The 13,769-nt window shown below is 41.6% G+C and overlaps 1 protein-coding gene and 1 long non-coding RNA gene across 11 annotated transcripts in view; one reads left to right on the top strand and one right to left on the bottom strand.

Moving 5' to 3' along the window:
• The window catches only part of TMCC3 (transmembrane and coiled-coil domain family 3), a 156,007-nt gene that overhangs the window by 115,488 nt on the left and 26,750 nt on the right, over window positions 1-13,769 (top strand). The gene's annotated exons all lie outside the window — the stretch shown is intronic.
• The window catches only part of LOC112550839, a 22,118-nt gene continuing 10,296 nt past the window's right edge, over window positions 1,948-13,769 (bottom strand). The window contains exons 2-3 of the long non-coding RNA XR_003094872.1: window positions 3,710-3,760; window positions 1,948-2,261 (exon numbers count right to left, since the gene is read on the bottom strand). This is a non-coding gene — a long non-coding RNA (uncharacterized LOC112550839). The remainder of the gene's footprint in view (window positions 2,262-3,709; window positions 3,761-13,769) is intronic.

Here is a 13,769-nt window from a genome sequence, read left to right on the forward strand (position 1 = left end):
ATTATATCTAGAAGACTTTGCTATTACAGTAATTACAAATTCTCTCTATATGTTTATTGGTAGATCTGTGGACTTTAATTTCTAGACAATAAATGCCTATAAATAACATCATGAATGTATTTTTGCTTTTAATAGTCAGCTTGCTTTCTTTTGAACAAACTTAAATTGAATAAGGTGGACAGAAGGATGAGTCTGGTATCAAACACCACCCTTAAAAAACTTTAAACGGGCACCCTGTTGATATCTAGGAATGGCATGATAAATTAAACACGTATCGCATCTTTTGAAAGAGGCATTTTCCCAGTCTCCTCTTCCCATTTTCCTACGAGAACTGTGCTTTTTATCCACCGTGTTGCATTCTTCCAGCACAACTTTTCAAGTTCTCTGCTGATATATGTACTAGGCTCTTTGCATAACAGTGTCTTTATATTCCAGAGAGATGGTACAACTAACTCCCTCAAGCAGTTCACTGTAATATTTTGTGTATAGTAGGTCCGTGGCCTGGCCACCATATTGTATCTGTGGCCTTTGGAAACTACAGAATGATGTTCTAGTGGCTCTGAAGTAGGCCAACCTATTCTGAGCCTGCTTTTGAGAATAGCTGTAAAGTACAAAAAAATGAAAAAGTTTGAGTGAGCTGGATTTGAGGCATGAGGGTGAGATGTAAAGCTGCAAGAGGGTGGGGGTTAAGTTGGTGAGTGTAGACTCTGCTTGCATACTGTTCTATGGATCTGTTCCTATTTCCTTTCCTGGGGAACTCTGACCTGCACATAAAAGTTAACTTCCTGCATGCCTATAAGAGTGCATAGGGTGAGATCTTAAATTGGCATGTCTGCAGACTGCCCTTGTTCCCTTTTTTATAATTGAAGATGAGAGACTTTGTTTATATTTTGACCTAGACAGTAGCAATTGGGACTTCCCTTGGAACAGGGAAGCAGAGGCTGTCAGTAACCTTAAAAAAGAACTCTTCCTAGCCCTGACATCAAAGGGTGCTCTGAACATCTTTTGTTCTCATATGTTTGGTATAGAAATTGAGCTTTGTGTAGTTTGTGACTCAAGGCCTGGGAAACAGCCATGGGTGGCTGTGGAATGTTTACTTTGATATTAGTAACTGCTCAGTAATAGAAAAATAGTAGTATCCACCTTCACTTGAAGCAGAAATATGTAATTATAAATATTACCATCCCAGAACTGTCGAACATGCTTATGTACCCATCTGAATTTGGAAAATCTCACTTAACTCAAGTAATAGTTGTCAGAATGTAATGCGAGAGCTCTTCTCCTTTTTGCAGGCTATCCTTAGTGTAGCTACATTACTTCATAGAATACGGTTTAACAGCACTGCTGGAGGTGATTGTAGAGCTGGATAGTGGCCCATATTAATGTCCAACTTGAAAATTGCTGTCTATCACACAGCTTGGTATCAGAATCATAGGAAATTAGGTTGGAAGGGACCTCAGGAGGTCATCTAGTCCAACCCCCTGATCAAAGCAGGACCATCTCGAACTAGATCATTCCAGCCAAAGCTTTGTCTAGCCAGGTCTTAAAAGCCCCCAAGGATGGAGTTTCCACAACCTCTCTGAGTAACCTGTTCCAGTCTTAACACTCCCATGAGGAGAGTAGTATTTCCTAATATCTAACCTAAACTTCCCTTGTTGCAACTTGAGACCATTATTGCTCCTCGTTTTTTCATTTGCCACCATTGAGAACAGTCTTGCTCCACCATCTTTAGAACCCACCTTCAGGTAGTTGAAGACTGCTATCAAATCCCCCCTCAGTCTCCTCTTCCTTAGACTAAATAAGCTCAGTTCCCTCAGCCTCTCCTCTGAAGTCATGTGCCCCAGCTTCCTAACCATTTTCCTTGCCCTTGTTAGTTTATCTGTCACTAGAATTTACAGTAAACTCTTCTGGGGATTGAATGAAATTCATCTTCTTTTAAGCACTTTATTTATGAGCTGGCAAATCAGGAACCCACTCAAATAGGACATGCATGGATTGCACAGATGTGGACTCTGGACTTTGTGCTATGCAGAATTAAAGCTTACGCTTAAACTCTAAATATCCTACGGTGGCACACAGTCTTGCAAAATTCATTGTTGCTGTTGTACAGGGCAAGGTCTTTCCGGGGAAATTTTAATTTCCTGTACTTCTTTATATAACTATTCCCCATATAAAACATCCAAGTAGGAATAGGTGTGTTGTTGCTTGCAAAGGTTTACACTCTGCACTCCAGGTTAACATGCAGATGACAATCACTTTAACTAAATAAAAGAAAGAACATAAACATTAGTAAAGCAAGAGCAAGCTGATCGTGAGAAAGATATGAGGAGAGAGGGAGAAGGGGGTACAAACATAGCTGATATGTAAATACTTACAAAACTCTTGACCCAACTTTTTTTTTAATTTAAAGTCTGCTACAGTGCGACACTTCTAAAAATTGGATTAGATTTTTTTTGTGAACAAAAAATCCTGATTACTAGTTGATTACTAGTCCTTTTTAATCCAAACTGGATAGTCTTTATATGCATGAGAGAGAGAGAATTAAATGGTAGCCTTTATAAATAATTTATAGAACTCCTGTCCCCTTTTATCAGCATTACTTGAGGAGCTCTCTGATTCCAGGCAAGGTACAGTTAGATACTGTGTATATAATCCTTTCTAACTAATCTTTGTGACACCAATATCCGGAGGGCTAGGATGCAACTACCAAGATTTCCTTAAGGATTTTTAGATCAAAATTAATTTGTGATCTTCAAAGTTAAAGGATGGTCTTTAATCCTTTCCACCCTCCTAGGGTTTTAATGAAAGCACAAGAAAATGAGGGGGTTTTAATATGAAGTGTCAGGGTCTAGTAATACTTGCACAACAGGAAGATGTTGACAGCAATACATGTTGCAAAACTGCCAAAAGTATCTGGCCTAGTCAACACTTACTTTTGCCATCAGATTATTGACCTTGTCTTTCAACCCTGGTGTCTTCTTTAACAGTCTTTGACCAAATCTGATTGATGTAGAGCAAATTTTCTTTAATGGACCCTTCTTTAGTTAGCAAGGTGGGGTTCATATAATATTAGGCAATACTTTTATGATTAAAACTGGGGCATAGTCTTTGGCTCAACCCTCTGTTAACTGCAATTACTGAGATAAGAGTTTTTAATTATGCTGTCTTAAAATAGCTTTTTATGTTGGCAACTGTGTATCAATACTTGGCCAAATGTGTCTCAAAATAATGAAATTAAGTTTTCAGAGCAGTTCTCCCCTGATTCTGTTCTATATATTATCATCCTTTACGATTTCTTATACAGTACTTCTTGCTTTGGATTGACCTACCAGTCAAGCAAGCCTAACGTGTCACACGTGACTCATTTCTATTTGATCCTTTAGTCCAAGATAAAGGATCATGTGTTTGGGGTAGATTTTTTGTTTTGTGGGGGGGGTTGGGGGGGGGGGCTTAGACTGCATCCATAATCTTTGTTTTATTTGTAGGTTTCCTCCTTCTTTCCATGAGGGGTTAGAATATTTATTTGTTTTAGGCACATGCAGCTCTGTGTTTGTATTAGAACGAAAAGTTTGAAGAAATGTGCCTTGAACTTAGAACAGAAGGTGATGACATTTGTACAGAACCTTACTTCCTGTGGGAATTCATTCCACTCTTGACATTTTAGTTCTGGCCAAGCATAGAGGGATACATTTTCATTTAGTAAACTTACCCATGAGAAAAAGTCTTTCTTTATTGCTAGTAGGCTGTGAGTACTTCTTGGCTGAAAAACACATTAGAGGTTTTTGAACCATGTTATAGTAATGGCAGTGAATCTACAGTCTTGAATATTTCTGAGACTTCATTAGAGGCTGTTACTCAGGCAGTGGTTTCTTTCCTTTATCTCTAAAGCTTCAAATGATTGCAGTGATAAAATTCTTGTACTGATGTCAATACAAAATGAATTACAATAGTTTAACTTTGTTTATAAACTAGATCATTTTACAAGATAGTTAAAAATAAATCAGTTTTAATAAAGCTAACTAATTGGGGACCATCATTTCTGGATATAATATTTCAAGATTAGATAATGTAATTTGGGGGCTTTTTCCTGCTTTTAATTGGATGAATAATTTTGATTCCCCTTGAGGTAGGCAAGCCTTGTATGTCTCTTCCCCCCCCCCCTTTATTTAAATGAATAGATGCTTTTGAATTTGTTTGCAGTTTGTGAAATGGATCATCTTTTGGATCTTGCTTTCTCACTCCCCCTTTTATGATGAACTGTATATTATGACAGTGACAGAGGTTCTCATAATTTTGTACTGGAAGTGTATATTGTATACAGATCCTTCAAATATCACCTTGAAGCACAAATAACGAGTTGTGTCCACAGATTCCAAGCTACTAGATGTGCTGCTGCTTTTCCCTTTTTTTTTTAAGTCTAGCTCAGGGCCAAGATGGGTAGGGAATCCTACAAAGCTACCAAAGCAATCTGTGCTGAATTCAGTTCATGGGGAAAAAAACTGGTTTGGGTTTTTCTCTTAAGGAAAATGATTCATTATAGAGTAAACTCTTAAAACTTTTATAAGATATGGACTAAGGGATTTAGATCAGTTGTGTGCTAGGTAAAAATTATGTTAAAATGTTGCAGCACTTTCTTTTCACTAACGAGAGAAAAAAAATTTTGCAGTGGCCCTTACCAGATTCCCGTTTCATTTCAAGCTCTAAAGGTGGATTTTGTGTAAGCATGTGTATTGGTTCATATGCTAACTATAAACCAAATATAAGATAGGATTGGAGTTCTGATGAACAGATTATACCACTTTTTTTCTTTCAGTGAATCATTTTAGCACAATCCTGCCTCCTCCCCACCATTTTGATTGTGTCAAAAATATTTCTACCAATGTAGCGTAGAACTAGCAGCATAGGGGCACAGCTGGGTGCTTGGAGCAAAGCAGTGTAGTGGCTTCTGCCCCACAAACTTGGTGTTCAGGACAGTTGCCCTTATCATACCTTCCTGCCCTGGTTACTCCCTCTCTGGTTATGCCACTAGAAGGGACCTTCCTCATTATTGAATCTAGTCCCCTACAGTTGCAAGAACCTGTGCAAAGGAATAACAATGTACCACAGGAATAAAGCGGAAGAGCTGAAGACACCACCAAAGCCTTTGGCCCCTGCAATAGCAGGATATTTTTCAGATGAAATACGCTCAGATTATTCTAGGATTCATCACTCCGCTACAGGGGAATGCAAAACAAACAATCAATTCCTTACCTCCCCCTCCCCAAAACCCAAACCAAAGAGTCCTTGTCAATCAGACCTGGAGTGGAAATTCCTTTCTGACTCCAAATCATTTACCCCTAAATGCATAAGTAAAGCCTACCAGTTGTGCTCATGAGGTTTCTTTTTACCACCATTCTCAACACTAGGGCACACTGGCCTTTTTCAGCTTTATGGATTTAGGTTGAATTTGTCGGACAGTTTGCCTGGGGAAAGCATTTCAGAGCTAGATTTAAAACCTGGAGGAGAATGATTTGGTGTCTCTGCTTATCCAGTAGTCAAGTGGTTGAGGCACTCCCACAGGATCTTGGAAATTAAGGTTGAGTTCCTTGCTTAGCCTCAGGTATGGTGGACCCTCATTACACACTTCCTAGGAGACTGCCCTAACCATCAGACTGCAAAGTAATTTTCTCTCCCTCTCTGGCTCAATGAATGTTTGTGCAGCTATTTTGTGCAAAATAGGTTAATAGAAAATTAGGGTTGAAAGGGACCTTGAAAGGCCTTACAGTCCAACCTTCTGCCTGAGGCAGGATCGTGTCTACCCAAGCCATCCCATGTAAGCTGTAATCTAAACTGTATGTAAGACTACCGTCAACCCTGACACAACACAGATCTAACACCCTGACCTGCCACAGGTAAAGCAGGAGAACCACAGCAGTCAATGTGTTGCTTCTATAAGATGTTGTCAATATATGCTCAAGAAATCCCAGGTCGAGGGCCCTGCCCCCTGACACAGAGGAAGGCAAAAACCTCCACAGTCCATATGAATCTGACCGTGGGGTAAAATTGCTTTGTGACTGCAAATATGGTGATTGGTCTTACCATGAGCAGAGGGTTAGGAACCTCTGGCTTTGGTCCAAGGCCAAGTTCCCAGCCTTGGCTATAGCCAACACCCAATGTCTCCGGGAAGGCTTCAAAACACAGTGACGTGCAACAGAAAAGAGGCGGGGGGGAGTATAGAACAGCTCCAGAAGAAATGATTTAGTAAAACCCATCTCAGCCTACCTGAGAGTTGCAAGTTCAGCTCTATTTGTTTACTTGACTTTTTCCTCTTTATATGGGAGTGTTTTTAATATAGGGCTTGAAGGCATTTCCTTCACAATGAGGGGAATGACCTTAGCTGTTTTCAAAGTTTGATTGTTAAGATTCACAAATGTAAGTTGTTTGCAATACCAGATCAGTTCAGTTAGTTACCAAAATAGGAAACTTGTTGTTGTTCGGGGGGGGGGGGGGGGGGGGGGGGGGGTTCTTTTTTTTACTTGGATTTCATAATTTACAGCAGTGGGGGGGGTGGGGGGTGTTGGGTGCTTGGTTTGTTTCATTTTCTTTGTTGAATTTGGGTCAAAGGATTTAAGAATAAGGGGAAGTCTTAAGAAGTTGAAGGTATGTCTAAGGAAAAAAAATAATTTCCTGACATTTGAGTACTTTTACCAGAGTAACTTCAACTTTCTTTTAATAATGGGCTAGATTAGGCCTTTCTACACAGTGCCCTGTAAGGGAGGGAATGTAAACAGAGGTATAGAGTGGAAAAAAGTCACCCTAGGCATCTTTCATCCTTTCTCTCCACTCCCTCCTCCCCTACCTTTTCCATTGCAGGCCCAGGAACTAGGCAATGTGTGTCATGGAGTGCAAGACATTTTGGGAATCACGGTTCTCTAGACTGCCAGTGGAGTTTGCTGCCAGGGAAATCTTTTACCCTGTGTGTTTTTTTTCCCCCCATTTTTTCCCCCCTAAAACCAAAGTCCAGAGGGCAAAAAAATAATACTGAATTTGGCTGCAAAAAATGGAGGTTAGTTCTCCCCCTCCAGCAGCAGCCAACTCTGCTGCTGCTCTACAGAACAATGATTCCTAGAATGCCTTGCTCCAGCAATACGTATCATAGATGTAGGCAGCAGAGGTAAGCTGCACCAATGGGTGAGCTCCCCTATCCTTCTGGTGCCTTTCCCATTAGGCAGCGCCTGGGATACATGTCCCCATTTGCTTGCCCTGTGTTATACTACTGTGTGTAAGCTGCACCCCCACAGCACTAACTGTAAGAAATAGTATCTCAGAGACTCTTCCTTGGGACCTATACCATGAATAGGTTTTGAAACTGCACTGTGAAACCCCACTGGATAACATGTTCAGCACCTGGACTGCTCAGTCAGTTAATTCCTGGCACCCTGCCTGTCTCTAGGAATAATTTGTTGCTTCTCTGTTTCAGCAACAGTCTGACCTGCTTTGCGCTTGAACTGCCAGGGGTTTTCTCTGTACAGTACTCATTCCATTTGTATAGTCCTATATACCCAGATACAAGTATCCATGCAGAGCATATGGCCAAGGAAGTCAAACAGCCTTAGTTTTAACCTACACTCTTGATAGAATTTGTGTGTGTACTTGTAATTTGAATATCTGTATTAACTGGCTTTGGCAAGAGTACCTTGTGTATCTTTTAGTATTCTAAGTCTTTTTATGTGACAATAAAGTTAGACACTAATATCAGATCAGGCACAACTAATAAACGGCCAATAGCATGAGGTTATTGAAAGGCTTTTGGAGGAATTTAAGCTGCTTTATTATGTCTCTTGATATAACCACAGACAGACAGGTGAGCCCAGGCTAATAGTGCTGCTCCAGGTCAATGTTCTCCACAGATACATCTCCACAGTAGTGAAGGCCATGTGGAATGAAAGTTCAGGATACAGCTTTACAGTGTATGTGTACGACTTGATTGATCCTGTGCTGCCTTGGAAAAGTAGTTGAGTTCTGGTGGGTTGTGCAGGATTTATTTGTTGTTCTGTTCATTGCATATGGGTTTTTCCTCTAGCAAAGTTATTTAGGACTGTCTACCTTTTTAATAAGATAAGCTTCCAGAATTATTATTAGCATGAAGAGGTGCTGGGTACTGGTCTGGATTTAAATATATTTGCTATTCTTTTAGACTTGTAATTTCACTTACTTGTCTGCTCAGAAGCAGTTCTTGCCTTGCTGACCAATATAAGCAGCTTTAAAATACACCAGTCCTGTCTCTTTGTTGTGGCAGTTAAATGCACACAGATCAATTTCCCAGCATAACATTGCATATTAAATGTGAAATTGTTTGTGAAAGATATCAGGCTGCCTTTTTTAATATTGTTTGTGGCCTTGTGTATGAGAGGTTTATTGTATGATTACATAAAGTTAAAATACAGGACTGCTGGAGAAACAAGGAAGCGAGGCGAAGCAATGCAGAGAGTATTTGTTGTCCCTCAACAGATATTTAGAGGTGGGAAGAGGGGTTGTTTTAAGACTATCATGAATTGTGTATGTTCATTTCTGTTTCAATATATAAAAGATCCCTAGCTCTAGCTAAAAAATAGTTAAAATGGACCTAAGGAAAGAACTATACAGAGGCTGTGACCTCTTATAAAGCTCACCAAACTATTTTTTGGCAGTAGGGCCAAAAGCCCAGAAACCTGAGGAGACAAGGGACTTTGGCTGGATTTCAAAAAAGACAAGACAAAAAAAAAAAAAAGAAAAAAGACAAAAAAAGACTGCCCTTCTCTATGGAGTTGGGGGAAGCAGTCTGACACCTAGGGCATCTTTACACGTGCTCAGTGGGGGGGGGTGCTTTAATTAGAGTACCTCTGAGAGCCACTCTAAAGCGCCCAGAGCATATCATGTATCGGTGTCCCCGTACTTCAAAATGGTGGTGGGGGCGGTTTATCTGAAACTCATTTGAGCTTTAGATAAACCACCCCCGCTAGCATTTTGAAGTATGGGGACATGGAGGCTGGCTGCAGTGTGGTAAGTATCATGCTCCAACAGACTCTATTAATCGAGTATACTCCGACATGCTGTAATTGGAGCACATCAGAGCAGCCTCCACGCTTGTGTATAGGCAGGCACCCTTAGATCTTGGAGGTGTAGGATGATCATGAGCATGAGGCCTGCAACAGAGTCTCTGTTAAAGGGCAGTAGGACTTCAGATAAGGTAAACATGCATATCAACCTTTTTGTGCATGTGCCTTTTAGTAACTTACTATTTTTGAATAAGTTATCTGGTTCTGCCTGTTGTTATTAAGCCATACTCCAGTTTGTGAGGGTGTCTAGCCATTCTATTTGTCACTGGTTCTAGGCTTTTGAAGGGAAGAACCCCGCACACTGAGCCCAGCTGGCTTTTCTGCATAAGTATGGTCCTGTAGTGCAATGCCCTCCGAGACCAGAGAGGGGATTGATGTGCAGCTAGCCCTACAGCTGCTAGCATTTTACAGATCACTGAAAGCTGATTGCATATTTCTCAAATTGACAACTCTTTATTTGTTAGATGTTTCACATGTCATGTAGGTGGGTAGATTTTATTGTCACTTGGACAATACTACCATTTTATTTACATTTATTTAATGACCAGTCTGTACCTGCAAATCTTTAGGTAGGGAAGATTGTATTTTTCAGTTTCTTTTGTTCCAGGTTCAGATGGAGGAGCCAAAGAAAGATTTGCCGCCTTATAATAAGTGCCTCGGTTCATATATGGTACATGATTTGGTTGTGTACTTGTGCTCAGGAGATTAGTTAGTGAGGCATTAAAGCTCAAGAGCATTGGCGAAATGGGGGTCCAGGAAGGGAGGTCATTCCTCAAGGGAGCAATCCTGCTGGCGCAGGAGGAGATAATCCCATGGCTCATAAAAGCGGACAAAAGGGCCAAGAAGCCCTCTTGCCTGAACAGGAAAGTCCAGGAAAGCCTAAGGGCAAATAAAGAGCTATACAGGCTGTGGAATAGGAGGTAGCTACCAAGGAGGAGTATACCTCCCTGGCTTGTACTTTTAGGGAATCAGTTAGGAAGGCCAAAGCAGGATTAGAATTTAGGCTGCCAACAAAAATTAAGGACAGCAAAAAGAACTTCAGGTATATAGGGAGTAAAAGGAAGGTGCAGGTAGCATAGGACCCCTACAGGACAAACTAGGGCAATTGGTGACGGGGGGCAGAGGGGGGTGGGACAAAGCTGAGCTCTTCAATGAGTTTTTTGCATCTGTATTCCTAGACACAGACCTAGACAAATCTCCCAATTGGATCATAGACAGACAGGAGGGATACCAGCCCACCAACTGTTAGCACAAACTTAATGAAGGGGCACTTGGAGGGGCTGGATGTCTTCAAATCAGCAGGCCCGGATGAACTTCATCCAAGGGTGCTGAAGGAATTGGCCAGTGTCATAGCAGAGCCACTGGCGCAGCTGTTTGAGCACTCATGGTCAGGTCCCAGAGGACTGGAAAAGGGCCAGTGTAGGCTGCAGTTCAACAAAGACAAGTGGAAAGTGCTGCACCTGAGGAAAAAAACCCACCAACACACTTACAGGTTGGGAAAGGACCTTTTCAGCAGCACAGCAGCAGAAAGTCCTGTGAGGAGACACTGAGGGACCAAGATCTCTTCAGCCTTTGCAAGAGAAGGCTGAGAGGTGATCTTGTGGCTGCTTATAAATTCATCAGGGAAGGGCAGCAGGGAATAGGAGATGCTCTATTTACCAGGGCACCCCCTGGACTAACTAGGAACAGTGGCTGGAAATTGACAGAGAGTAGATTTAGGTTGGACATTAGAAAGAATTTCTTCACAGTAAGGGTTGCCAGAATCTGGAATGGGCTTCCAAGGGAGGTGGTGCTCTCCCCTACCTTGGGGGTGTTCAAGAGGAGACTGGACAAGCAACTAGCTGGGGTCGTCTGACCCCAATGCTCTTGGGGGTGGGACTCGATGATCTACTGAGGTCCCTTCTGACCCTAACATCTATTAATCTATGATGTACCACTGCCAAGTTGAGACAAATCAAAAGATCTTCTGTTTTATGGGACTATTGTTCTACTGTTTACAAATTTAATTTTGTAGTAACAAAAACAAAAAAGACCATGGGCCACATCTGAATTTTTTTGCAAGTACTGGAATGGGGCATAGGTGAAACTTAAGGCACAGACAGAAGTGACAACTTTTGCCCGATCTGGCCACAGAAAGCAGTTTATAGCCTTGATGTAAGTGCACAGCTGCAGACTGCTTCAAAAATGGTTGATTGGATGAAAATCTTGATCCCTCATTGCATGATGGGTCAGATGGTGTTCTAAAACAGAACGTCTTCTGTAACTTCTGTCTGTGCTGCCTGCCAGCTTCCAGCTGTTTTCAGAATGGGAGTGGGGAAAGGGAGCAGAGGGAATTAGGTCGGGGGTAAGGGGGTTCAGCCCCTGCTGGAGGGTGGGGTGAGTGTATTGGAGCTGCCCTACCACCAAGGTGGTGGGGTCTAATTTACCCACTGCACCCTCCTGTGCTGGCTGGGGATCCCCTAGAATGAACTCTGCTCCTTTTCCCCCCTCCCATTCTGAAACACAGACAGGCTAGAGGAGAGAAGGGACCATTGCTAGGGAAAACTAGCTGCAGGCTCACAGCCAGCAGCTAGATTCTCCTCCCCTTTGGAACTAACAGTGAACTTCTGTTTGTTCCAGGAGATCCTTGCAACTCAGAACACTTCCTGCAAAGCATTCTCAGTTACAGTGGGGACCTGCACTTCTGTCTGCACGCAAATCACAAAATAAATCAAGATCAGCTCTTTTCCAACAGCCACAAAACTACTTGGGCACCTAGAATCATTAGGTAGCTCCATTTGGCATGAACACTTCTTTAGATATTTCAGTTTTGACTTGTATGCATGCTTGGAAGCAACCAGATCAGCCGCCTATATATCTAAATCCCATTTTTGCTTTGTGCTGAGTCAGATTAGTGCTGGCAGGTATCTAAACTCCACCAAACCACTCATTTGTTAGGTGTTCAGAGAGCATACCTGGTGCACAATTGACACCAAACTGCATAAGCACAGCACCATATATTCACTCTCCCATACTGTTTGTAGTGATGGTGATACCTAATGCTTTGTTCACAGTGGTCTGATGACAGCATCATTTACCCTTCAAGTGGAAGATTTGGGTTTAGGATCTTCACAGCCATAAACCACATCTCCTATTTCCCAGGAGAATGTCCTAACCTCTAGGTTGTAGTCTAGTCTGGGCAGAGAGTCTCTTTCATCTGTTGAAATGGGTCACTGAGCAGCTGACTTGTGGGGCTAGGAGGAGATTAAGCCTAATTTCAGAGTCCAGTGAGGAGGCCACTTCCCTGGGAATGGTGAAATCCTGGGTTCTGCTGCCAGATCTATTAATGCATTTGCCATTAGACTGTCACTGGTTTAAAAATCAGAAATCGGTACCTGTGCAGTATTTAGGTGATATAGGTTATCCTGTTGGAGGCAACCACATCTCTCCATCGATTGTGTTGGGGTTGACAGTACCTTGCTTGCTTGCTGCTTATTAATTTGCTGAAGCACATATGAGAACAATTTGGATCTGACCACGTGCCCCTCTGCAGACTATGGTTCCTGTATCCAGGTTCAGAGTAATTTATAATTTCTTAATGTAATTTCTGGACTCTACATTAGCAATGGAACATTACAGGCCCTATTGGCAGAGTATGTGTCCTCTGCGCAAGTACTCTTCAATCAGTTTTCAAGAGTAAATGTGCTATGCAAATTACCAGTACCTGCCTTGCCAACCCCAGCTACTGGAAGGTTATGAGCCAGACCTCCCAAATGTCATGAAATTGCCTTAAAAATTATGACCTTTTTGGGGGGAAAAAAACCCCACAGTTAAAGGAGTTTTAAATAAGATTGTTGTTAGTGTTTATATTTTCTAAGCTTATTTTTGTAACCCATGAAGGTTAGAAACTGTTTAATGTGAGCTGAAATTCACAAGTGGTAACATGATTTCAAAAGCTGGAGATTCAAGGAAAACAGTCTATCAGAGAGTGAAAGAAAATTGCCACAATGCAGAGCAGGTTGGGTTTCAGTGACTTTATCAACATGGAAGAAGCAATTCTTCATACAGATATGATGGGGATAGGTGGTTTGGAGAAGAGGCAGGGACCTATTATCTGGCATAGCTTCTGGTCAAATTTCATTCATAGAAAAAATTTGAAAATTGTAGTTGTATGATGGTTCACCTAGCTCTTCCAAGTTGTTTTTCACATTAACTGGAAAATGTAATTCTCACCTCAGCACCTTAGTGGAGAAGTTCACCACAAGCAATAAGAACTGAATTAGATAATTAGTTTAGAAAAAGATATAGCGTGTCTTGTAGCAATCTCAAAAACACTACCCATACATAGGTCTATTCATACCAAGCATAGTCTGGGAAATTTTCTCAAGTGTAAAGGCACTCGTCTTCCACAGGAACTCTGGTACAGCATTGTAATAAATATCTCTCTTAATGGAACAACCATTCTGAACACCTGGGATTCCAGGACTCCCTAGCATTTTCTTATATTGCTATGGAAACCAGAGAGCCAGAAAGTGATTTTGTTTTGATTTGAAAAGTCAGCAGAGAACATTTTAATGACTCCTATTAATAAACTGTGCTCACCAGAAAGGAGCTGAAAGAAACTGAATTCCAAAGGGTGGTGGATTTCAAAGCAAAACTTCAGATCTGTCCATTGCCTGGTTCCTTCTATGTTGCCCCCCCCCCCCCCCCCCC

The sequence above is a fragment of the Alligator sinensis genome, unplaced genomic scaffold (genome assembly GCF_000455745.1).
Source record: "Alligator sinensis unplaced genomic scaffold, ASM45574v1 scaffold141_1, whole genome shotgun sequence".
NCBI classification, from domain to species: domain Eukaryota; kingdom Metazoa; phylum Chordata; order Crocodylia; family Alligatoridae; genus Alligator; species Alligator sinensis.